General features: G+C 32.9%; 2 long non-coding RNA genes across 52 annotated transcripts in view; both read left to right on the top strand.

The window, feature by feature from the left end:
• Positions 1-5,881: 5,881 nt before the first annotated feature.
• LOC126705646 (uncharacterized) overlaps positions 5,882-26,923 on the top strand; it is a 40,267-nt gene continuing 19,225 nt past the window's right edge. For 4 of the 50 annotated variants that reach the window (XR_007648364.1, XR_007648365.1, XR_007648369.1 and 1 more), the window contains exon 1: positions 5,929-11,777. This is a non-coding gene — a long non-coding RNA (uncharacterized LOC126705646). Of the gene's footprint in view, positions 14,190-14,947; positions 15,920-16,008; positions 17,533-26,923 lie in introns of all 50 variants that reach the window. The other 46 variants (XR_007648327.1, XR_007648333.1, XR_007648336.1 and 43 more) reach the window with 34 other exon arrangements.
• LOC126705650 (uncharacterized) lies at positions 20,228-25,677 on the top strand. Of its 2 annotated transcripts, XR_007648381.1 has the most exons (4): positions 20,228-23,566; positions 24,865-24,937; positions 25,420-25,474; positions 25,632-25,677. It is a non-coding gene; the product is annotated as an uncharacterized LOC126705650 (long non-coding RNA). The 2 variants fall into 2 exon arrangements; XR_007648380.1 differs by having other exon boundaries at positions 24,865-25,474.

The following is a 26,923-nucleotide window of genomic DNA, read 5'->3' on the forward strand; positions in this document are numbered from 1 at the left end:
AGGAAGGCTTCAAAACCTCAATTTAATTGCATCCCCTTTTTAGTTCCTATATTGCTCCAAATGGTTGTCTTCTTGTATCTATTCTTTTTTTGTTTATTCATTTATTTATTTTGGGTCCAAACATTAGAAAAAAAGGATCTAGCTTAATTACCCCTTCTAGAGGACCTAGCCTACTGTTGCAGTGTTGCCTGGTCCTGCACCAAGGGCTTTTGCTAAAAAGCGTAACAAGTATTAGCCCCTTTAGGTCCTCCCTTAAAGTTAGGAGTTTTGCTTCCTGAAAATTTTGCTTTCTATGTTTGAACTGAGGTGTTGTAATCTACTTTATCAATTATCATCACTTTTGTCAAGTCTTTTGATGCACACAATCATTTACAAATCATGTGCTTCCTAATTAATATTTTTGAAGAGAAATGTTAGGGGGTGTGTATACGGATGCAAACTTTGACCTTTTGTATTTCATTAGGATCAATACAAAATTGATGAAAGGGAAGATATTGTAATGAATGAAGAAAATAAATGATGAATTTCACTTTAAGGTAAATAATTTGACGGAACAACTCAAAAGATGTCAATAAAAAGGAAAAAAAGAAAAGAAAAAGAGTAAAGTCACCTTGAAATCATATAAATGCACCTCAAAACGAAGGTGTATACATTTGTTTTTTATTTTTTTTATTGGCACCATGTGTTTAGGACTTTGTCCTAATTAATCCAGGGGGTGCATGGGCCCTCGATAAGGAGTTTCCCGAAAGTGTACCTCGAGTAATTCAAGGAGCAATTAAATTTCCCTAGTCTGATGGCTCCAAGGAAGTGAATGCATGTATGGTTGCTCAAACCCAAGACATCAAACTACTCATCTCAGAGTTTGCCTGACCAATACGCCACACCCCTTGGGGTTGTATACATTTGTTTATACATAATGATTATGAATGTAGACATTTTTATATGTATACATTTGTTTATACACCAATTAATGGTTTCTTGTAATTTTTAGGAAAAATTACACTTTACCACCCTAAATTATACTTTACACCTTAAACTTTTCGAAAGCATGTTTTACACCCTAAACTATAACCCTTGTTATATCTTGTATCCCGACATTAAGTTTGCCATTAACTTGGAAGAAAAAGTATGACATCATGTGAGAATACCCAATTGCCCATTTTCTCAATTTCTTAAAAATAAAAGAAAATTTATACTTTACCACCCTAAACTATACTCTCAATTACACTTTGCATCTTAAATTTTAAATTTCCATCCAAGTTAACATAGAACTTGACTTTGGAGTGCAAAGTGTAACAAAGTTCATAGTTTAGGGTACAAAACGTGCATTCGAAAAAGTTTAGGGTTCAAAGTGTAATATAGGCTATAGTTTAATGTGGTAAAGTGTAATTGCCATTCATTTTTATTCTATACATAAAGATCTACTTCAACTCAAAAGAATATAATCCACTAATATGTAACTGTAGTGGGTAAAATTGAGAAAAACTCAAATTACCATTAATTTAATTTGATCTGGTGAGGAACTATAAAAATCAAATTATCTATTACAAAGGTTGGTTACTTCCCCTTTTTGTGTGTCCACCTTGGTTTTCCCAAGGTTGGTTGGTTTTTCCAGGGTTGGACTTTCTTCCTTTTTTTTTTTTTTTTTTTTAAGGTTTTGTTAACAAATGTCCTTAGGGCTTTGGTCAATGAATAATTTTAAGAAAGTTTTGATACCACTTTCATGAGAAATATAAAAAGCTCTCAAATAAGTCAATTATTATTTTTTCTTTTCTCATAATTTTTTTCTAAAAATGGTTAAGTAACAAATGCTCTTAGAGCAGCCGTTAATATTTCCCCATTTTTTTAATCCTTTCTTCTCTCTCTCTCTTTTTGTTGCTTCTTCATGTGGGTATTGGGTTGGTATTTATACTTGCTCAAGTTTATCTCTCCAAGAATGAGGATGTGATAGTGGGCTTTAGTTCCATCAACTGTCTCTTTGCTCACTTTTATAGTTCATTTGGGAGGAGGGAGGGAATAGGCCTGTAGTAGGTTGCGCTACTTATACTGATCATTCAGTATTTAATACTAAGAAGTTGTTGGTAAGTGAGGGTAATTAATGCGAGGTAATGGTTATTCCCTTTACACATGCTAGTTGCTCTCTATTAGAGCATCAACATCAGTTGTTCTAAAAAAAAGTTTATTTTCACACATCAAAAAGTTATTTTTATCTATTTTAACATATCATTTTACAATTCACCTACGTCAGGTATTTTATTATTCCACACACACACATATATTAATAGGTAAAGCTTAGGGAAATTCTAATTATAATTTCAAATTAGAGTCCAATTTTGGGTCATGTGTATTAAATTATTTATTTTTGGAGAGAATTTTATTACATAATTTTAGAATCAAATATGGGACATCATAAATATTCATTCAAATGAGTTATTGAGTACAAAAATCAAATAGTTTAGAATAAGTGAATTGCAAAAGAAAAAAGTGCTTCACAATAACAAAAATCAATAAGTAATAAATACATAAACACGAATAGTTTACATTTTATACCTTATAATATTCTTACAAGACTTTTTAAAGAGTTAACAAAATATAAGATTCTTACAAGATTTTTTAAAGAGTTAACAAAATATAAGAATAACTATCAATAGTATTTAAATTATTTATATAGGAATTACACTATCCATCTTTTTGTATATATTTAAGTGTATTCATACATATGCATGCGGTTGCAAGTTAATTAAAATAATATATGCAACAAATTAAAATAACTTAAAAAAAACTTATACAATAACAAAACCCACAACCCACCATAGCTGCCACCACTACCAACAACCCACCATAGTCGCCACCACCACTACCAACAACCCACTCACTAGATTCGAATCCCACCGCCACCACCACCCAAAATCAACCACTAACCACCATAACCATAAACCCGAATGAACTAACCACCATCAACCACCGTACCTAAAACCTAAAATCAACCCAACCACCACCTGATGCTATAACCACAATCACCAAAATCAGCCTACAACCACCGCAACCCACTACAACCACCGCAACCCACCATAACCAATCAAAATCAATCTAAAAAACCCACAACCACTGATTGAGAGAGAAGTATTTTGGGGAGAGAGATAGAGAGAGATACATTGAGGAGAGAGAAAAGTATAATAAAATAATAGGATTTTATTTTAGCATTTTGATGGTACAATTCTACTATTGGAACTGTACTATAGCAAATGCCAATTTTATTTGGCATTTGACATACCTTGTGAGGGTCAATTTCTAGTGTTTGGAGTGCTAAATGCTAAAAATTTAGCATTTGACACACCTGATGCTAGTCCTTTTAGGAGCTCCTCTTATTTGGGCAATCTACAATAAAATTGCATCTCAAATGAAATATTGGAACCTAATCTACCTAATGCACAATTGAAAGTTAATTGCGTGAAATAATCATGAGTTTTGCCACTGGCCAAAGTCTTGGACATATTATCTCTTTGGCGGTATGCATTCAATATTTTTGTAATTAAAAAAAAAAAAAAATTTACTAACAGGTAAGTTAGTAGAAATGGTATTACTTTTTATAATTCATTTAAAATAAATTTTTTTAACAATTGCTTTTGGGAAAGTACTAAAAAGAGGACGAGAAAATATGTGGTTGGTACTCACTAATTTTATTTGTTTATTAATAATATGTCCATAGAATGCACAGATTAATTAAAAATTATATATAATTACATATATGTAGATAATGATAACGTTTTAATAATATTATTTAAACTGATGTAAATAAAAGATATATAATTTTTTTAATAATATCAAAATTATATGATATAGACTTTTGTCTAAAATAAGTTAACTATGTTAATAACTAGTGTAATACATACATACATATATATATATATATATATATATATTATAATTTTGAGTTATTTGGAACAAGATTTGTAGTGGGTAGGGTTGTTTGGGGTGTGGTGTGATGCGATTTTGGGCCATTTTTAGTATTACACTTTACGGTGCGGTTTAGCCAAATCTATAACTGCACCGTACCTCATTTTTGCGGTCACATGTGCAATGCGGTGCAGTTTATAATTTAACCAAAACCATAATTGCACTGCATCTCATTTTTGCGGTCACATGTGCGGTGCGGTGTATAAGATGTAGTTTGAATAGTTTGAAGGTATATTTTTCAAAATTTGGGCTTTTCCTACTCAGTCCAAAAATAATTTTTCCCTTTGTTTTGGGCCAAGTTTTAAACTATTGAGCTAGTTTTTCTTTATTTTGAGTTGACTTTCCTAATTAACACTTACTAGGGTTATTAATTTTTTTTTTTGAAAACTAGAGTTATTAAACTAATATGATTTGTTAGTTTTTGCGGTGCGGTGCGGTTATGCCATTTTGCAGGCGATTTTGATTCAGTTTTTGCGATTTGTGTGGTTTGGTGAACACCCTAGTAAACATAATATCTCTATATATTAAAAGGATTCAAAAAGTTAGTTAGTCTTTTTGACTTCCAAAAATATCTCTAATTTAATTAAATTATCTTTATTCCTTTTTATTTTTTATTTTTTTTATATATATACAAAATATAATTTCTACTCTAGCCTAATGTAAGTGTATATGTGTGTGAAACTCCGTGCTGGAGACTTGAACTCTAGCCCTTGTCCCTCACACCCCATAAGCACTTATACTTGTGAAGTGGCCATCGTATCAAGGGTGCGTTGTGGTAAATTATCTTTATTCTTAAAACATAAGAAATGAAGCTAAAACCATAAATAGACAAAAATTAAAAACAAAAAAATCTACCAGGTAAAAACTCCCCACTAGATAATAGATAGATACAAAGTTCCTACCCAATTTATCACAAAAAACAAACTTCCTAGTTTCCACTACCCCATTTTGTTATATATATATATATATATATATAAACTACCATTTTTTTTTTATAAGAAAGACTTTCATTTCATTAAAATGTGGAAAAGAACACAGCATCCTAAGAAACAGAGGATGCAAGGAAAGGTGGACACTCTTCCATCCATGTTACAAAAGAGTCAATATTCTTAGCAAAAGCTGCCAAAGTATAAGCTGGTTCATTCCCTTGTCTCCCCATGTGTGATGATTAGAAAGTTCTAAACTCACGTAATTTAGAGCAAAGTCCTAAGACTATAGTAGAGATAGAGATCGGGGCATTAGTGGGGCTCTCCATAGCATGGCAAACAATAATGGAGTTAGTTTCAAAAATGACATCTCTAACTCCTAGTTTCAAAAATGACATCTTTAACTCCTATGTCCCATGCAAAAATAGTGGCTTCATCTAGCGCTTTAGCCTTTGCTGCCAAAGGACCCAAAGGAAGAGGTAAGTGCTTGCTTAAGGTAGTAATGATTGATCCAAAGTGGTCCCGAATGACCTTGTACCATGGGAATGTAGGTGGGACCCAACGACTATCTGTGGCTTCCTTGAACTAGGTGGGCTAAAGGTGAGCAAGCTGGTATTCCTACAGTAGTGAGCGAGCTCGCATCATGATTTCGTGCGGATATGATTTGTTATATAGAAAAGAAACCACAATGTGTTCCAATAAAATAAAATAAACCATCTCATTTAATATAAAAAATACCCCATCACATAAATTTTTTTTTTATTTATTGTAAATTTTTTTTTTGAGAAACTATTTATTGTAAATTAATAACTCTACGATATTATGTGATGCATGGATTATATGATAGACGTTATAATTTAAATAATTTTAAAGTTTATTTTTAAATTAAATTAAAGATGACTTGACCGAGTCCTTTCTGGGGTGCTTGCTTGGACTTTACGCAAGTGAATATAAAAGAAAGCAAGACACGTGTGCGTGCCAACTCACAAAACCGAGGGTGCCTTGGTTTTAGTCAAAAAGTAAGCGTCAGAAACGCGTTAAAAATAAGAAACCCACTCTGGATTTCGCCGAAAGGCCCGAAACCGACTCCGGATTTTGCCGACCTAGTTTGCTATATATACCCACCCAACCCTTCTCATATTTCATAACTTGCTTTTTATTTTTTTGTAAGATTTTTTGTTTGGTACCGATTGCGATGATATTTTCAATACGTCTATGATTGCTTTCAGAGATTCAGGTTTTCTTTGTTACGAATCAGAGTTGCAGGTTTTCTTTGTAACAAATCGGATATGATTTTGTTGATGCTATCTTGTAGAAAAGAGCTTTAAGCTTTCAGAGTTACATGGATTTATGTTTATACTTGCAAATTAGGGTTTTGTTTTTTTCAATACCTGGCGGTTTTCTAGGTTTTCTTTCAAGAAATTGCAAAGGGATTTCAGATTTATATGGATTTATCTTGAATACGTTGGTGACTGCTCTGTTTTTAAGCTGTCAGAGTTACCTGGATTTATGTTAATACTTGCGAATTAGGTATTTCTTTCAATACCTTGGCGGTGATTTTCTAGGTTTTGTTTCAAGAAATTACAGGAATTTCAGAATTATATGGATTTATCTTGTATACCTTGGTGATAGCTCTGGTTTTCTTTGCTTTGATAGCTCTGGTTTCATCGTTTTTTTGAGAAATTTTTGAGGGAGACGGTATTGATTTATTACTTTATTGTGTATGACTCTTGTGATCGCTCTGGTTTTCTTTACTCTGGTTTTCTAGGGTTAACCCTAGTTTCGTTCAAGAAGCTGGCCATCGTTTTTTTTTGAGAAATTGCAGAGGGAGACGGTATTGATGCTATCTTGTGGAAGAGGGTTTTCCTTTGAGAACTATATGGATTTATCTTTCGCAACTACTGCTATTCTGAGTTCATGTTAAAAATGCCAATTACAAGAAAATTTCTGTGTCCGTGGCAGGGTTTGATTTGGTGATAAGCTTCTATTTTTTGCTATCTTGAAGAAGAATTATAGGGATAGTTTTCTGCTTGTTTTAATCCATTCTAATACTTGGCCTGTGACTGCTTGTAGGCTTTGGTTTTGAAGGGGACTATAAATTCTGGTTCACTCAGTAAGGGTTGAAACATCCATTTTATCTCGTCTTGTTTAATATTTGGTAACACCCTCTTATTGGTGTGTGCTTTCTGGGAAATACATATCATAATCTTAGATTGTTGCTGATTGATGTCGTGGAAAGTGGGTGAGAAGATAGTGTTCTTAGTTTGAAGTGTTCTGGATTCATATTTATCAACTGAGGTACATATGCTTTTTCAGAAGTTGGAGATGTTCATTTTGTAGTTTTGTGAGGACAATTTTTTGTCATTTTGATCTTGATATGTGTACAGCAGTCAAATTTGTAAATAAATAAAAAAATCTTTATGTTACTCTATTGATTTCAAGTTTTTTTATTTATTTATTTTATTAAGTCTTTCAATATACTGTTTCCTACTATACATTCTCTATTCTATTTATTCTATAGATTTTGGTCCTCAGCAGCTATTTTAAGGTGTTTGCATCACAGTTCTTTTGATAAAAGTTTGAAAGGTTTGCATCATAAGTTTCGGTTACCAAGGAGCTAATTCGTTCAGAAAGGTTTGCATCATAGTTTGTAACCTTAGATTGTTGCTAATTAATTTCCTAGTTGTAGAAAGTGAGTGGGTAGATACTGTCATTGTCCAATTAAGTCCATTTTCAGGCTGAAGTTTTTGCCATTTTGATCTGTCTACAGGAGTGGAAACTGATATGGGATTTCTTGTACTTGAGCAGTCGAGTTTGTGTAGAAGTCTTAAATCTTTCTCAAACGACTGCTCGTGTAGAAGTCTTAAATCTTTCTCAAAACTTAAACTGTGTAGACTACAACAATAAGAAAACTCATACTGTCTTAAATTTTACATTTTTCTTATAAGGCCTTTAATATAGTGTTCCCACTAACTGTGATATTATACTGTCTTACATTTTACATTTTCCTTGTTCAATTTATTTATAGGTTTTGGTCCTCAATAGATGTTTTAAGGTATTTGTTTTGGTGAAGTTGCCTTTCCTTGATTGATGTGGTTCTTGTCTATAGGAGCATGATTCCTTATTGTTGTCTCGCTGATAATTATGAGTTTTAAAAAGTTAAAATAACATTGTAAAAAAAAAATACTGGTGCTTCCATTATGTGTATTTTAGGATCCATTTGTTCGGCTTTAACTAATCTCAGTGTTACTCGGCATTTTTGTTCCAGTTCCTTTTTCTAACTGCCATCTACATGCACTTATTACAACTTTTAAGAACCTAAGATTGTCAATTTTGTCATTGGGCAGTCATATAAGATAAGAGCTGCCAGCTTTAAAAATGGTTGTTTGAATGCCAGAAAAATATAAGTTTTACCTTGTATGGAAGAGTTCTTCTATTCGTTATGCAACTTTTGCAATTGTAGGGAAACAATCTCACTGGAATTTTTTTTTTGGTGCTTGGCAGCTTAAGGCTTGCTGTTCTTGTTGGCAGCTTAAGTGATGGAGTTTAGTTTGGCGATAAGAAATCTTTTCTGTCCCCTTGTTTTCTTTATTCTCTCCTTCAATCATATGAATTATAAGGATATCCCTATTGTTTTCTAATATTGGGCAACATACGCTTTTTTTTAGGATCTGGTTTCCTTGAGGATTATAAATTTCAGTCTCACTGAACGAGGGTTTGAAAGTTCCATTGAAATTCTTGTCCTGCTTTCTAGTTCGACTTTAGTCATTCTATTTTGGCAAGCTTATATCTAATTCGTATGTGGTAATACCTTTTATTAGTGTGGGTGGTTCCTGTGGTGACTTGCATGAGTTGGGCTTTGAATTTTCATAATAGTCAATATCGATTTATTGTCATTGGCAGATTGATAAGATAAGATCTGCGCCTTAAAAATAGCTGTTCTCTAAATACAAGGTAAGTTTAGGTCTGTGCTTCCTTCTACCTACTCTATAGGTTAGTTGGTTGGGTTTCAAAGTTATGTAGTTTTCTCTTATATTGTTGGATCATGCTCTGGGATAGGAGGGTTTTAATGATTTTTTTACTCCTAAATTAATCTGTTGAATATGTGTAGGTATGGTATGTCTACTTGGGATGGAGTTTGATGAGTATCTAAGGCAATAATCTTTCTTTATCAGTTGATTTCACGATTCTCTTCATAATAGCTGAATGATAATGTTTCTGCTTGTGTGTTTTTTAAGTTCATTGGCCTGGAACTTCATTTTGTTAATTGAAGTCTTGCTATTTGTTGTCTATTTCACCATCGATATCATTTTTGTTAGCCTACAACTAGAGGTTTATTATATCTTGCTATTTGTTGGTAGTCAGAATTCTTGAATCTTGATGTGTCTACAGATTGGGAAATTATGATTTACAATCTTGATGTTTCTACAGCAGGGGAAATGGTGATTTAATTGCACAATAAAGTGCATAGAAGTATTGAATTTTTATATGAGGATCTAAGGCAATAATTTCTTTTTATCAATTTATCTCATCATTCCCTCCCCAACATGTGAAGATTAGTTTTTTTGCTTGAATGTTTCTCTAGTTTGTGCTAACAATGGAGTTTCATTATGTCCTGCTATCTATTGCTAATTCAAAGACTTTAATCATGATGTGTCTACAAGTGGAAAAATTATGATGTACTTTTTCAGCAAGAGTGTTTAAAAGTCTTTCAATTATCATTCTCTTTTGATTTCACCTTTTTTTACCCTTGAACATGATCTTGTCTCTTGTTCAATTTATTTTATGGGCTTTGTTTCTTTGCAGATTTTTTAAGGCATGTATGTTGGATCGATGTCTGCTTTTCTAAATTTATTTGATCCTCTTTATTAGGAGCCCAAATATGTATACTGTCTCTTCCCTTATCGTTGTCCGGCAGGTTATTATTTATTTATTGATAAATAACGTAAGAACTTTTTATTAGGGAATAGCCCACCCAAGTACACTGGAAATGTACTATATTGGCAGAAATTAGTAACCCAAATTACAATGATCAAGAAGAGCAGGGAGGGACAAAGAAGTGCATGAAGGTAAAACTAAGCACCATTCAAGGAGAGTGTGGAAGAAAAAGGATTGGCAGGTTATTATGTGTTCCAAGTATTTAAAATTCAATTTGTAAATGAAAGTTGCTGACTTTAATAAACTCTAGCATTGCTCATCATGGTTGTCCTGGTTCCTTTTTCTATTGCCATCAACTTGCACTCATGACAACTTTAGAACTTAAGATCATTTTTTTCTATTGCCATCAGCTTTGGTCTATATTGTGAAAAATAAATAATAAATTGCGATTCATTATTGGGAAATATTTGCATTCTTTAAACATGGATGCTCTTTAAATTCCAGAACAGCACGTGTATGCTTCCTTGTGTCTTCTGTATAGGTTTTAAAGTTATAACTTCTATGGATGTGATTTGTATAGTTGGATTGTGTGGGGGTGATGTTTTGGGGCTTATGGCTCTGTTGCTCCAATTCTTGTGTTTAAAAAATTTCATGCTGTATATCTACTTGGGTGGCAAAGTTTGATGGTGGACCTCAGGTAATAAGCTCTCTTTATGTCTAGATTTCATTATTATTTTTCTTAATTTGAAGTTTTCAGTATTGGAGTTAGAAAAAAAATTTGTTGGACTGACATTGGGTTGAGAACAGGCTTCTATTGCAGCTGTGTTTTAGTTGTTGCTTTTGATCCTAATACTCCCTTAACTACTTGCTTGACCCTTAAGAGGTTTTTGGTTTTCTGTTATATATACAATGATAATAATGACTAATTATTTTAATCTACATTTTTATTATTGGAGATTGGATATCTTGCTTGTCTACTTTGTCAGTTTTTTTAATTTAAGTGGTGATGCATTTGTGGTACTTAAGCTAGGTTGATTTTGTTTGGTTGCTTCTTGATGAAACATGCTTTTGAGTAGTCTTGCTCTTTATAAAACTTTTTATATTTTCCTGTAGAAGTAAAATCTTATAATATATAATCATTCCAAACTATGTAGCTGGAATTCTGTTTTTCAGTTTGCTCGTGTGGTCATCTTTCGTGCTTGTACATTTGTCTTCTTGTCTTGTTTCTATTGATGTTTCTTGCTTCTAGTGGAACCTGGTTTTGTTGTGCCAGCAGCTCTTTTTCTAATTTGGACTGTCACATTGTCTGCATGCAGGAAGCAAGATGTTTTTTTTTGGGTGCTTCACAGCTTAAGCAGCTGAGTTTGGCGATAAACTCCCTTTTTCTTCCCCTTTGTTTTTCTCTCCTTCAAGCTTAATAATTTTAAGGATACATATTTGTTTTAATTCTGTCTAATACTTGGGTTTGTGACTGAATTTCCTAGGTTTCATTTTTGAGAAGAATTATAATTCCAAGTCTTGCAAAGTGAGGGTTTGACATTTCTATTGCAAATTTTCTTCCTTTGTCTTGTTGTCTTATTTTATTTTTGGTCATTATGTGTTGGCAACTTCAATAATGAATTCATAGCTTAATCTGGCAATGCTAGTCCACAATTATAATCGTAGTGTGTCTTGAATATGGTTTATGAGGGAAAGCTTTTGCTTTCTCTTCTCCTGGCATTTGTGGGCTTTCTGGGAGTTACAGTGGTATGCATCGTAATTTGTTAACTTGGATTGTTGCTACTTGATTTCCTTGTCCCCCAATATCTGGCATCAGAGAAGAGCTTGGCTTTCTGAGTTAGAAAGGATTTATCTTTATATTTTTGCATTCTTTGAAATATAGTTGTTTTTTCATTTGTTGTTTTGCAACTCCTGTGATTCTCTGTGCATGTTAAATTCTATTACTTATATGTATATAGAACTGTTTTTTTTTTCCTTCTGCTGTACTTGGCAGTTTAAGCAGCCAAGTTTGATTAGGTTGATAAATTTTCTTTTTCTCCTGCTTTCATCTTTCTCTTTTGCAATCATGAGAACTTAAAAAACTTTTGGCTTGTTTAATTTCTTTTGAAATATATAGTTCTTTCATTTGTTGTTTTGCAACTTCTGCAATTCACATATTAAAAATCTATTCTTTGTTTGTCTACAGGAACTAGGTTTTTTTTTTTTTAAATTTTGTGTGTGTGTGCTTAGCAGCTTTAATAAACTGAACTTTTCATTTGGTGATAAGCTCTGTTTTCTGCCAGCTTTCATTATTCTCTCGCAATCATAAGAATTATAAATTTTTTGTATTGTTTTAATTCTTTCTGATACTTTTGCCTGTAAATTCTTTTCTTAGGCTTTGGTTTCCTTGACAGCCATAAATTCATGTCTTACCTAGGGAGGGCTTGAAATATCCCTTGCAATTCTTCTTGTTTCTTTGTCTTCTCTTGTTTTAATTTTAGTCATTCAGTTCGAATGTGGTAATGCCTGTTGATGTTGAGGGACTGGTAGATTAACAAAGTTTTTGACCTTAATATGGTTGCCAGGAATGAGTTAGGCTTTCTAGGAATGACTTGGTGCATGGTTTCTTTTTAAGGCATTTCTTGAGGGACAGGTAGATTAAGAGAATGGTCCTGGTATGACTTCATTCCATTTATTTAATAGATTTGGGTGCGAGGTTTATTTATTTTTTTAAAGGTGTTTGTTGCAGCAAGCTTCTGTAGATCAATTTGTTTCTTCTATTGGAGTATAATACGTGAAGTTTCCTTTCCGTTATTGTTGGCTGGCTGGTAATTATGGATCTAAAATTTAAAATTTTTTTCTTGTTCTCTTGGTTTCACTTTTTGCGCATACATCTTTTAATATATTGTTCCCTCAAAAGGAATCCTTGTTCCTTGTTGCACCAAACTTCTATAGAGATTGATTGATGCTGAATGCGGTTTAATTTGGGGCCATTTTATGTTTGCAAGGTCATCGCTTATTGGAATGTGGTAATTTCTCTTATTGGTATGGTGCAGGTAGATTGATGCTGATCTTGTGATTGCCCAGGTTGAGTTCTTCAGGTTATTGGTTTGTCCTGTGATTGGCATGACATAGGCTTTTTGTGAATCGAATTCTTTTAACTTACACATTTGGTCTTATTATTATTATTTGTAAAAATTCTGTGAATCAAATTCTTTTAATCTATGTATTTGGTTTTTGCATTATTATTTGTAAAAATGGTATGTTGATTGATTGATTTCCTGGTCATAGATGTGTTTTGAGTAGATGCCACCCATGTCGAACCAAGACTTCCCCCCCTTTCCTTATTAAAAACTGCAGTTTAAAATGGGGGAAAAAAATTAAGCACATAGCATATTAGTTCGATTGGTGGGAAAAAAAAAACATTAAAAATAGTATATTTCTATTATTACAATTGGGTAAGTTAGAAATAGTGACAAGTAAAAGGATTACGAATAGAAATCTTCTTAAAAAATACTTTTTTTTTTCGTATAGATAATCTCTCGATGAAGCTGGTTATCGTTTTTTTGAGAAATTGCAGAGGGAGACGGTATTGATTTATTGCTTTATTGTGTACGCCTCTTGGGGAAGAGAGTTTTCCTTTTCGAACTATATGGACTTATCTTCTATAGCAACTAAACTACAAGAATTTTCTGTGTCCATGACAGGGTTTGATTTGGCGATAAGCTTGTTTTTTGTTATTTTAAAGAAGAAATATACTAATATAGGGATGGTTTTCTGCTTGTTTTAGTCCATTCTAATACTTGGCCTGTAACTTCTTTTCTAGGCTTTGGTTTTCAAGAGGACTATAAATTCTGGTTCACTCAGTAAGGGTTGATACTTCCATTGCATCTCGTCTTGTATAATATTTGGTAACACTCTTATTGGTGTGGGCTTTCTATGAAATAAATATCATAATCTGGTTGCTGATTGATGTCATAGAAAGTGGGTGAGAAGACACCGATCTTAGTCTGAACTATTCTGGATTCATATTTATCAACTGAGGTACATATGCTTTTTCAAAAGCTGGAGATGTATGTTTTGTGGTTTTGTGAGGACAATTTTTTATCATTTTGATGATCTTGAAATGTATTGTAATTTGGAGTTGGGCTTTATTTACTTTAACTATTGATTTCACGTTTATTTATTTATTTATTTATTTTATAAGTCTTTCAATATATTGTTCCCTACAATACATTCTCTATTCCATTTATTTTATATATTTTGGTCTTCAGCAGCTGTTTTAAGGTGTTTGCACCATAGGTTACGATTACCAAGGAGCTAATTCGTTCAGAAAGGTTTGCATCATAGTTCGTAACCTTAGATTGCTGCTGATTGATGTCATAGAAAGTGGGTGAGAAGATAGTGTTCTTAGTCTGAAGTATTCTGGATTCATATTTATCAACTGAGGTAACATATGTTTTTTCAGAAGTTGGAGATGTTTGTTGTGTAGATTTGTGAGGACAATTTTTTATCATTTTGATCTTGATATTTGTACAGCAGTCAAAATTGTAAATTAAAAAAAAAAAAAAATCTTTATGTAATTCTATGGATGTCAGGTTTTTTTTTGTCTTCAATATACTGTTCTCTACTATACATTCTCTATTCTATTTATTCTATAGATTTTGGTCCTCAGCAGCAATTTTAAGGAGTTTGCATCATAGTTCTTTTGATAAAAGTTTGAAAGGTTTGCATCATAGGTTTCGATTACCAAGGAGCTGATACCTTCATAAAGGTCTACATCTTAGTTTGTAACCATAGATTGTTGATAAATAATTTCTTAGTTGTAGAAAGTTAGCGCGTAGATACTGTCATTGTCCAACCAAGTCCATTTTCAGGCTGAAGTTTTTGCCATTTTGGACTCATATTTGAGCTGATGACGTGCTCTGTATAAGTTGGATTTTATTGTTTTATGTGGACAATGTTTGATTATTTATCTTCATCTTTCTACTGGAGTGGAAACTGATTTGGACGACTTTCTTGTACTTGAGCAGTTGTGTTTGTGTAGATGTCTTAAATCTTTCTCAAACTTAAACTGTGTGGACTACAACAATAAGAAAACTCATACTGTCTTGAATTTTACATTTTGCTTATAAGTCCTTTGATATAGTGTTCCCAGTTCCCACTAACTGTGATATTATACTATTCCTTGTTCAATTTATTTATAGGTTTTGGTCCTCGATAGCTGTTTTAAGGCCTTAGTTTTGGTGAAGTTGGCTTTCCTCGATTGATTTGGTTCTTGTCTATAGGAGCACGATTCCTTACTGTTGGCTTGCTGGTAATTATGTGTTCTAAAAAGTTAAAATAACATTGTTAAAAAAAAAACTGGTGCTTCCATTATGTGTATTTTAGGATCCATTTGTTTGGCTTTAACTAATCTCAGCATTACTTGGCATTTTTGTTCCAGTTCCTTTTTCTAACTGCCATCTACATGCACTTATTACAACTTTTAAGAACCTAAGATTGTCAATTTTGTCATTGGGCAGTCATATAAGATAAGAGCTGCCAGCTTTAAAAATGGTTGTTTGAATGCCAGAAAAATATAAGATTTATATTGTTATGCAACTTTTGCCAGAAAAAATGGTTCTTCTATTTGTTATGCAACTTTTGCAATTGTAGGTGCATGTGAAAAGATCTCATTGGAATTTTTTTTTGGTGCTTTGTTAGCTTAAGTGATGGAGTTTAGTTTGGCGATAAGCAATCTTTTCTTTCCCCTTCTTTTCTTTATTCTCTCCTTCAATCATATGAATTATAAGGATATTTTCCCTATTGTTTTCTAATATTAGGCAATATATGCTTTTTTTTAGGATTTGGTTTCCTTGAGGATTATAAATTTCAGTCTCACTCAACGAGGTTTGAAAGTTCCATTGAAATTCTTGTCCTTTTGTCCTGCTTTCTAGTTTGACTTTAGTCATTCTATTTTGGCAAGCTTGTATCTAATTCGTATGTGGTAATACCTTTTATTAGTGTGGGTAGTTCCTGTGGTGATTTGCATGAGTTAGGCTTTGAATTTTCATCATAGTCAATATCGATTTATTGTCATTGGCAGCCAATATGAGATAAGATCTGGATGCCTTAAAAATAGTTTTTCTCTAAATACAAGGGAAGTCTAGAGCTGCTTCCTTGTACCTACTCTATAGGTTAGTTGGTTGGGTTTCAAAGTTATGTAGTTTTCTCTTGTATTGTTGTGATTTTGTTACCCCTAATTTAGTCTGTTTAATGTGTGTAGGTATGGTATGTCTACTTGGGATGGGGTTTGATGAGAACCTAAGGCAATCTCTCTCTATCAATTGATTTCACTATTCTCTTCATAATAGTTGAATGATAATGTTTCTGCTTGTGTGTTATTTTTAGTTCATTGTCCTGCGGCTTCATTTTGTTAATTGAAGTCTTGCTATTTGTTGGTAGTCAGAATTCTTGAATCTTGATGTGTATGGAGAAATTGTGATTTATAATCTTGATGTTTCTACTGCTGGGGAAATGGTGATTTAGTTGTACAAAAGAGTGCATAGAAGTCTTGAATTTCTATATGAGGACCTATGGCAATAATCTCTTTTTATCAATTTATCTCATCATTTTCTCCCCAACACATGAAGATTAATGTTTCTGCTTGAATGTTTCTTTAGTTTGTGCTAAACACCGAAGTTGCATTATGCCCTGCTAGTTATTGCTAGTTCAAAGACTTTGATCATGATGTGTCTACAGGAAGAAAAGTTATGATTTACTTTTGCGGCAGGAGTGTGTAGAAGTCTTTTGATTATCATTCTCTTTTGATTTCACGTTTTTTACCCTTGAACATGATCTTGTCCCTTGTTCAATTTAATTTATGGAGTTTGTTTCTTTGCAGAATTTTTAAGGTGTGTATGTTGGATTGATGTGTTTGGAATTAACTTGTGTCCATGGATTTTTATCATAACTATAATCTTGAATTGTTGCTGATTATTTTGTAGCCATCAAAAGTGAGCAGATACTGTCGAACCTAGTCCGTTGTTAATCTCTGCTACAATCATAAGAATTATAGGGATAATATTTTTCTTGTTTAATTTCTTTCTAATACTTGGGCATGTGAATGCTTTTCTTAGGTGTTGGTTTTATAGAGGTTTTGAAACTTCCATTGCATTTCAGTGTGGTAATGCATCTCAATGGTGTCGGCAGGTAGATTAACTGAGATTGTGTCCTAAATATGGCTGTTGTGGGAAAGTAATTCTAATATTTCTTTATCTCATAGTGATGGGCATGGGGATTGCTTTCTGGAATTAACTTATCTCTCTGGATTTGCATCATAATTGTAATCATGAATTGTTGCTGATTTGATTTTGTAGTCATTGAAATTGAGAAGATACTGTCAGCGTCCTGCCTAATCCTTTGTTAGTCCGAAGGTTTTGCTATTTTGGACTCAAATTCACTAAACAACAATATTCTTATTTATAAGTTGCCAATGTTTGTTTTGTAAATTTGTGTGGGTGATGTTTGGTGTTATTGATAATAATATGTCTACAGGAGGGGAAAATTGTGATTTGGACTTCAACATACCTGAGCAGGAGTTTGTGCTGTGTTGACTACAACAATAAGCAATCTCTTCCCTTCTCTTGATTTCTCCTTTTGCTTATGAGTCTTTTAAAACACTGTTTGCCCAAACATGATACTATTCAGTATTTTTGTTCAATTTTTTTTACGGATTTTGGTGCTTGGCTGTTTGTTGCAGCAAAATTGACTTCTCTCAATCAATCTGGTATCCACCTTGGGAAATAAAGTTTGTTGGGGACCTAAGGCATTAATTAAGCTCTCTTTATCTCTGTATGTCATTATTCTTATCCTAAAATTTGAAGATATAAGTATTGGATTAAGATATTTATTAGTGAGGAAAACAAATTGTAGGACTGACATCACACTTTTGTTTGGTTTTCGCAATTAATTCATATTGCTACTTTTCCCATTATTCTGACTTTAAAGTTTGATATATTGATTATTGTTGTTTATATAATAACCTTTTTGCCACTGTGTTTTAGTTTATACTTTTGATCTTTATTCTTCTGTACCTACTTGCCTGACTTTTTTCTTCAAATAATACTGTTGGTTTTTTTTATTTTTTATTTTTTTATTTTATTTATATATATATATATATATTTAATTTTTTTCTAGATTTGATTTTGTGCTTCCCAGGCTGCGCACTATTAGGGTTTATTTAATTCTAGGGGTGCTGAATTTGCTTGCGGTCGACCTAAGGTGGATTTGGTTTTTTTTTGCTTTTGAATGGGACATGCTTTTAAGTACTATTATGTAATTTAATATTGCCCTGAACTGTGTGGTTAGGACTTGTGTATTTTCCAGTTTGCTCATGCGGGAAGTCAATGCCAATGCCATCAAGGGTGTGAGGTCCCTACATTTGTCTTCTTGTCTTGTTCCTGTTACTTTTTTTGGCTTTAAGGGGAACTGATCATCCACCATATCCAATTTGGTTTGTGACTTATTTTGTTTATGCAGGAAGCAGGTTATATATATATATAATCTTGTGGTACTTTGCAGGTTAAGCCGTGGAATCTGATTTGGCAATAGGCTTTCTTTTCCTTCCTTTTTATTTTATTACTGCTACAATGATAAGAGTTTGAAGGATAGTTTTTTATTTTCTTAATTCTCTCTAATGCTTGGGTCTGTGACTGGCTTTTGTAGGAGGATTATAATTCCAGCCTCCTTGAGTGAGGTCTTCAACTTCTATTGTAATTCTTGTTTGTTTTTCTTGATGGCTTATTTAAATTTTTGGTCATTCTGCATTTGCAACCTCAATAATGAATTCACAAGCTAATCTGGCAATGCCTCTTATTGGATTGAGGAAAGAATATTACTATGCGTGACTTGGATATGGTTGTAGAGGGAAAACAATACAGGTTCTGCTTTCTCTTCTCCTAGATTAGTTGGACTTTTTGGAATTACATGTAATTAACATTATATTTCTTAATTTGTGTCATATATTTTGAATTGGATTGTTGCTGATTAATATCGCTGTCATCAAATATTTGGCAATAGAGAAGATCGGGGTTTTCAGAGTTGGAATAATTTATATTTATAATTATTGGTTTCTACTGAAATATTGTAGTTTTTTATTAAATGTTTTGCTTTCTTTGTGCATGACAAAAATCTGTTCCTTATATGTCTACAGGATTTTTTTTTTTTTTGGCCCTTAGTCTCTTGCAATTTGTCTTAATTTTCTAATTCATGGACCTATAACTGCTATTCTTAGGCTTTGGTTTTTTGGACTGCTATAAGTTCAATTCATCTAGTGAGGATTTGAAATTTCCCTTGCAATTCTTGTTCCTCTGTCTTGTTTTGTTCAATTTGAATATGGTAATGCCTCTTATTGTTGTGGGACAGGTAAATGACAAAGTTTGTGACCTTAAGATGGTTGCCGAGGGTAAATAATACAAATTTTTGCTTTATCTTGTCTTCATTTACATGATTTGGGATTCCTTGGAATGACATGGATCTAACTTATGTCTTTAGGTTTGCATTGTAGTTATTTTGATAAAAGTTTGAATGGTTTGCATCATAGGTTACGATTACCAAGGAGCTAATTCGTTCAGAAAGGTTTGTATCATAGTTTGTAACCTTAGATTGTTGCTTATTAATTTCCTAGTTGTAGAAAGTGAGTGGGTAGATACTGTCATTTCTGAACCAAGTCCATATCCAGGCTGAAGTTTTTGCCATTCTGGACTCATATTTGAGCCCTGAAGTTTTTGCCATGCTTCTGTATAAGTTGGTGATGTCTATTTTGTTGTTTTATGTGGACAATGTTTGATCATTTTTATCTTGATCTGCCTACAGGATTGGAAACTGATTTGGACTTTCTTGTACTTGAGCTGGCGAGTTTGTGTAGAAGTCTATAATCTTTTTCGAACCTAAACTCTGTAGACTACAACAATAAGAAATCTCACACTGTCTTGATTTTTCATTTTGCTTATGAGTCCTTTAATATAGTGTTCCCACTAACTGTGATGCTATACTATTCCTTGTTCAATTTATTTGTAGGTTTTGGTCCTCGCTAGCTCTTTTAAGGCATTTGTTTTGGTGAAGTTGACTTTCCTCAATTGATTTGGTTCTTCTCTATAAGAGCACAATTCCATATTGTTGGCTGGCTGGTAATTATGAGTTTTAAAAGTTAATTAACATTGTAAAATAAAAAAAAAGTGCTTCCATTATGTGTATTTTAGGCTCCATTTGTTTAGCTTTAACTAATCCCTGCATTACTTGGCATTTTTGTCCCTGATCCTTTTTCTAACTGCTGTCTACATGCACTCATTACAGCTTTTAAGAACTTAAGATTGTCAATTTTGTCATTGGGCAGTCATAAAAGATAACAGCAGCCAGCTTTAAAAATGGTTGTTTGAATGCCCAAAAAATATAAGATTTACCCTGTACTATTCGTTATGCAACTTTTGCAGTTGTAGGTGCATGTGAAAAAATCTCACTGGGAATATTTTTTGGTGCTTGGCAGCTTAAGGCTTGATGTTGTTGTTGTTGGCGGCTTAAGTGATGGAGTTTAGTTTGGTGATAAGCAATATTTTCTTTCCCCCTTGTTTTCTTTATTCTCTCCTTCAATCATATGAATTATAAGCCACTAAAGGTTTGAGCTTTCTACATCCGTTTGGTCATCCTATGTTGGGAGTTTCATATCCAATTTGGTTTGCCACTTATTATCTTTCTACCGAATGCAGCATTTTTTTTTTTAATTATTATTTTTGTGGTATGCCACTCAAGCAGTGGAGTCTGATTTGGCAATAGGCTCTCTTTTCCTCCCTTTTTATGTTACTTCCTTTTCCTCTACTACAATCAAAAGAATTTGAAGGATAATTTTTTCTTGTTTTAATGCCTTTCTAATAGGGTGTGTGAATGCTTTTCCTAGGAGAGTTACAAGTTCTAGTATTTATAAAAATAAAAAAAGTTCTAGTCTTCTGAATGATGTTTTGAAACTTCTATTGTAATTTTTGTTCCTTGCTGTCTCATTTTATTTTTGGTCATTTTGTGTTGGCAACCTCAGTAATGATATCCAGTTTAAGCCAGTGATGTCTCTTATTGGTGTGGAGCAGTAATATAGCCATGTGTAATCTGAATTTGGTTGTAGCAGTAAAACGATACAGGTTTTGCTTTCTCTTCTCTTTGCAGTAGTTGGACTTTTTGGGAATTACAAGGAATTCACTTTATATTTCTTGATTTGCATCATAATTTGTTAAGTTGGATTGTTGTTGATTCTTTTCCGTGTCACCAAATATCTGGCAACAGGGAAGAGCTAGGCTTTCAGTGTTATAAGTATTTATCTTTATATTTGTTGGATTATTTTTATACCGAAATATAGTAGTTCATTTTATTCGTTGTTTTGAAGTTCTTAGTGCATGTTAAAAATCTATTCCTTATAAATCTACAGGAACCGGTATTTTCTTTTTGGGTACTTAGCAGAAGTGGTTGAGTTTGATATAGTGATAAGCTCTCTTTTTGTCCCACTTTCATCTGTCTCTTGTCATAAGAATTATACAATTTTTGGCTCTTTTAATTCTTTATAATATTGGGGCCTGCTTCTGTTAGGCTTAGCTTTTTTGGGCAGCCATAAATTCAATGTCCCACCTGGTGAGGGTTTGAAATTTCCCTAGCAATTATATTTCCTCTGTCCTGTCTTGTTTAATTTTTTTCTCATTCAATCTGAAGATGGTAATGCCTCTTATTGTTGTGGGGCAGGAAAATTAACAAAGTTTGTAACCGATGTTTGCCAGGGAAAAATAATTCAGGCTTTTGCTTTATCCTGTTATGATTTGCATGTGTTGGGCTTTGTAGGAATGACATGGATCAAATTTATGTCTCTAGAATTGCATTATATCTTGTAACCTTAGATTGTTGCTGACTGCTTTCCTTGTCGTAGAAAGTGAGTGGGCAGATACTGTCAATATCAAATCAGGTTCATTTTCAGTCTGAAGTTTTTGTTATTTCTGGTCTCATATTTGAGCACTGATTGACATGTTTCTTTATAAGCTGTAGATGTCCATCTTGTTGTTTTGTGTGGACAATGTTGATTATTTTAATCTTGATCTATCTACATCAGGGGAAATTGAGTTGGACTTTCTTGTACTTAAGCAGCTGAGGTTGTATAAAAGTCTTTACTTTTTTTTTGAACTTGGCTGCGTGTTGACTGCAACAATAAGAAAGATCTTTTTTTTTTTTTTTTTTTTTGGGTTCTTGAATTTCACATTTTGCTTATATGTCCTTAGTATAGTGTTCCCACTAACATGATACTATACTATTCCTGGTTCAATTTACTTATAGGTTTTGGTCCTCGACAGCCCTGTGAAGGCATTTGTTTCTGTGAAGTTGGCTTTTCTAGATCGATTTGGTTCTTGTCTGTTGGAGCACATTCCCTTATTGTTGGCTGGCTGGTAATGATAAGTTTAAAAATTCAATTAACATTGTAAACGAAAATTGTTGCTTGCATTGTGTGTTTTTCAGGCTTCATTTGTTTGGTTTTAACTAATTACAGAACTACTTAGCATTTTTTTCCTGGTTCCTTTCTCTATTGCTGTCTACTTGCACTTCTTACTACTTTTAAGAACCTAAGGTCTTCAATATCATCATTGGGCAGTCGTATAAGATAAAAGCAGCCAGCTTCAAACATGGTTGTTTTGAACGTCATCAATTCTAGTCGTTTTTGCAACTTTTGCAATTTTGGGTCCAGGTGAAAAATTCTCACTGGATTTTTTTTGGTGCCAGGCACCTCAAGCAGTAGAGTTTGGTTTGGCGATGAGCTTCCTTTTTCCTCCCTTGTTTTCTTTATTCTATGCTACAATCAAATGAATTATAAGGATATTTTTCCAATTGTTCTAATTCCTTCTAATGCTTGGGACATGTATGCATTTCTTAGGATTTGGTTTCCTTGAGGATTATAAATTCCAGTCACACTCAATGAGGGTTTGAAACTTTCATTGGAATTCTTGTCCCCTTGTCCTGCTGACTCATTCGATTTTGAGTCATTATGTTTTGGCAAGCTGATATATGATTTTTTTGTAGTAGTTTCATTTATTGGTGTGGGCAGATCACGTGCCGTGGTGATTGGCATGAGTTGGGCCTTCTGGGCATTACATGAAGAATTTGCATCATAATCTGTAATCTTAAGGTTATTGAAGATTGATTTCCTCATCATAGAAAGTGAGTTGGCAGATCTTGTCAATATTGAACCAAGTTGTTAGTCTGAAGTCTTTGTTAGTAACACATGCTTCTTTATAAGCTGGTGATGATCTCTTTGTGGTTTTATGAACACATGTTGATAATTTTTATTTTGATTGTTTACTGCAGGCAAAACTGATTTTGACTTGTATTTATCTTGTAGAGATAATTTCTTTGAAAGAAAGTTTTTATGGCAACTTCTGCAATTTTGAGTGTGTGTTAAAATCTCAATCCTAACGTGTCTACAGGAAGCAGAATTTTTTTTTGGACTTATGGAGGAAGTTAGATTCTGCAATAAGATCTCTTTTCCTCCTGTTAGTGTCTGCCTCTGATGGTTTGAAACTTCATTGAAATTCTTTTCCTTTTGTAATACAGTCTTGTTTAGTTTTGATCATTCTGTTTGGGACAACTCATCTCTTATTTGTATGGGTCAGGTAGATTGACAGTGATGGTGATCCAAATTTGGTTGTGGAGGTAGAATAATACTGGTTTTTGCTTTGCCCTGTGATTGGCAATAATTTGGCTTTATAATATATCCGATCTGCATGCTTTTTAAAGACTTGCTGTTCTCTAAATGCCTGAGAAGTGTGAGTATCTGCTTCCTTATGTACACTCTATAGGTGAGTTTGTAAGGTCTCAAAGTTATATAGTTTTCTCTTGTATTGTTGGATCGTGATGGATCCAAAAAAAGAAAAAAGAAAAAAAGAAATAGATGCATAGACAAAGTAATTGTAAGTAAACTTAATAAATTTAATAGTGTTTTATTTTTAGGACCCAATATAATAATGACTGTTAATATATATATATATATATATATTTATTTTAAGTGAAAGTATAAATAAATAAAGAGATTATATTCTTATTAAAAATAAAGCAATAAAATGGTCTTTTTGTAAATGAAGACATATTGGGTATTTTGTAAAGTATGAACCTTGAAAGAAGGTTCCTATTAAATTACTTTTACTATTCCCAATCCCATCCGTGATTGAGATTTATCTTGCCTCTACTCTTCCTATTAAATCACTTTCCTTTCCTCCATTACTCTTCAGTTCTTTACTTCTTCCTCGTTAGTGGGCCTTTGTGAACTCCCTTCCCATCATCTTTTCTTTTCTATTTTTTTTTTCTTTTTTTCCTTTTCACTGTGCTTCTCTGCCAACATTTTCAAGTTTCAGTGTTTTGTTTTATTTTATTTTATTTGGTCTCATCAAAAAATAGCACATGAAAAATATTCTCACCTTTCGACTTGCTGCTGTAAATCCAACGACTTTCTTTCCTAAGTAAATTATTTTTGCAGAAGAGCAAAACCTTAATTTGGAACTTTTAACACTGTTTTCGCAGGGAAAAAAATGGTTCAAAATGGAAGATGGCCGTTGTAGTTAATTTCACAACTACCTAGGATCACGTTGTTTCAGATTTTTATGAATTGGCTGAAAGAATTTTAGGCAGTGTTTATTGATAAAAGTTGGCAGCTAACAGTCCGCTTAAGCGTTTTTTCTTTCAATAGGGAAGGGGTGCAATGCTTGATTTTTTAAATCTTGAAGACCCGAAAGGCAAAACCTTTCGCTTTTTATTCCGTGTTTTTTGACTAGTAACATGGCAGATTTCTAATTGGGTTTTTTTCTTACATGTCAGCACATCCTTAATTGTAGGGCCTTGCTCTCTCTTAGATTCTGCTATTATATATAGTATTTGATATGATATGATATGATTTTTAGTTTTTCAGCCTGCAATGCATTTCTTGGCATTGGTTTATGAATGGAGTAGATAGATTTAAATTTTCTTCTTCATTTGACTAGTGGAGGTTTAAGTATTAGATTAAGGTATTTTTGAATTCCTATTCACCGGGTGACATTAGATTTTGATCATGCTTGTTGGTATTGGACAGGTAGATTCCTCTTATTGGTGTGGGGCAAGTAGATTGATGCTGACGCTTTTGTTGCCAAGGGAGAATTATATAGGTTATTGGTTTGTCCTGTAATTGCCATTAGTTGGGGTTTTCTGTTAATGAAAAAAATGCTTTTAACTTACGTATTTGAATTTTGCATCATTATTCATAAAATATGTTGCTGATTGATTTCCAATTCAAAGAAAATGAATGAGCAGATGCCATCAAGACTTCTTTATAAGTTGATGTTTATTTTGTGGTTGTGACGACTACTTTCCTAGCTCCTACAATTGTTTTGTATGTTGAAACAAAAATGTTTGATTATTTAAACTTTATATGTATGCGGGAGGGGAAATTGTGATTTGGGCTTTCTTGTACTTGAGCAACAAAGTCTTTGTAAAAGTCTTGCTTAAAGATGGTGCTTGAGCTGTGTAATTGAATGCGACAATTGAAAACTCCTTTTTTTCTTTCGTCTTCGTTCTTCTCTTATTAATCTTTTGATATACTCTTCCTCGAATGTGTTTACTATTCCTGGTTGTTCAATTTGTTTTATAGATTTCGGTGCTAGGCTACTTTTCAAGGCATTTTTTGCAGCAAATTTGGCATCTAGGTCAGTTTGGTTCTCTTGTATAGGAGGGTAAATATGTGAAATTTCGTTTCCCTTATTATAACTTAAAAGGCTTATATATTTTTTTTGTTAAGTAACTTAAATGGCTTATATTGAATATAGTTATTTATCATTTAACCTTTTTGCCTTTGTATTTTAGATCGACAGTAATTTACTCTTTAACTCGCATTAAAAAAAAGGTAATTTCCTCTTTAACTACTTGCTTGACTCTTTTTTTTTTTTTTCTTCTTCTTCTGGACACATGTCAGTTTGTATTCTTAGGATTGTGTGTATTGTCTGTCTGCATTATGTGGATTTATTTATTTGTTTGGGTATATGATGTATTTCAGATGCACTTGTGGTGCCTTAACTAAGGCTAATTTGATTTTGTCTATTTTCAATCATACATATGATTTTGTGTTCTAAGTAGTGTTGCTCTTTTCTTTTCTTTTTTCTTTCCTCTTTGAATTTTATTTTTTTATAACTTAAGAGTTGTTTGGAATTGTAGCTTTGGAATGCAAGTATTTTCAGTTTTCTCTTGTGGGAAATTAATGCCTGCACAACTGAGGGATTGCACTTTCATTCAGTGCTTGTGCATTTGTCTTAGTGTCTTATTTCTGTTGTTAATCTCTGCTTCTAGTGATACTTGCCCCATATCTAATTTGTATTTAATCTGGCATTGCTACTTATTGGTTACAGGAAGTTGGATTATCCCCCCTTTGGGCAGCTTAAGTAGTGGAGTTGATTTGGCAATAAGATCTCTTTTCCTCCTGTTTTTGTTTTTGTCTCCTATAATGATTAGAATTATAGGGAAGAACTTCTTGATTTAATTCTTTCTAATATTTGGGCCTGTGATTGCTTTTCTAGGCTTTGGTTTCCGAGTGGATTATAAAGCTTTCTTAGAATTACATGGATTTAACTTTTGTCTCTGGATATCATAGATTTTTTTTTTTTTTGATTGATATCCTTATAACTGAATAGGAGTAGCCAGATGCATCCCATGTTGAACCGAGTTTTTTATTAGTCTGAAGATTTCACAACTATATACTGGAGCAACAGATGTTGTGTAACATCTTATGTCTTTCTTGTACCTTTTCACCTTTTGTTTATAAGTATTTGAAGTTTTTCCCTTGAATATGATCCTATTCCATTTTAATTTATTTTAGTGATTTTGGTACTTGGCAGTTTTTAAGGAATTTGTTGCTGCCAAGTTGGTTTTATAGATTGATCTGGTTTGTCTTCTTTAGTGGCACAAATAAGAAAATTTTCCTTTCCCTTATTGTTGGGTGGTTGATTTTTGTATTGTGTGCATTTCAGTCTGCATTTCTGTAGTCATAACTAATTCCAGCAGTACTCGGCATGTTTGTTAGTGCCATCTACTTGAACTTTTTACAACTTTTTAGAATTTAAGATAATTGATAAATTCATTATTTATTAAAAACCTCTTTTGTG

This window comes from Quercus robur, chromosome 11, assembly GCF_932294415.1.
Source record: "Quercus robur chromosome 11, dhQueRobu3.1, whole genome shotgun sequence".
In the NCBI taxonomy this organism is placed as follows: Eukaryota; Viridiplantae; Streptophyta; class Magnoliopsida; order Fagales; family Fagaceae; genus Quercus; species Quercus robur.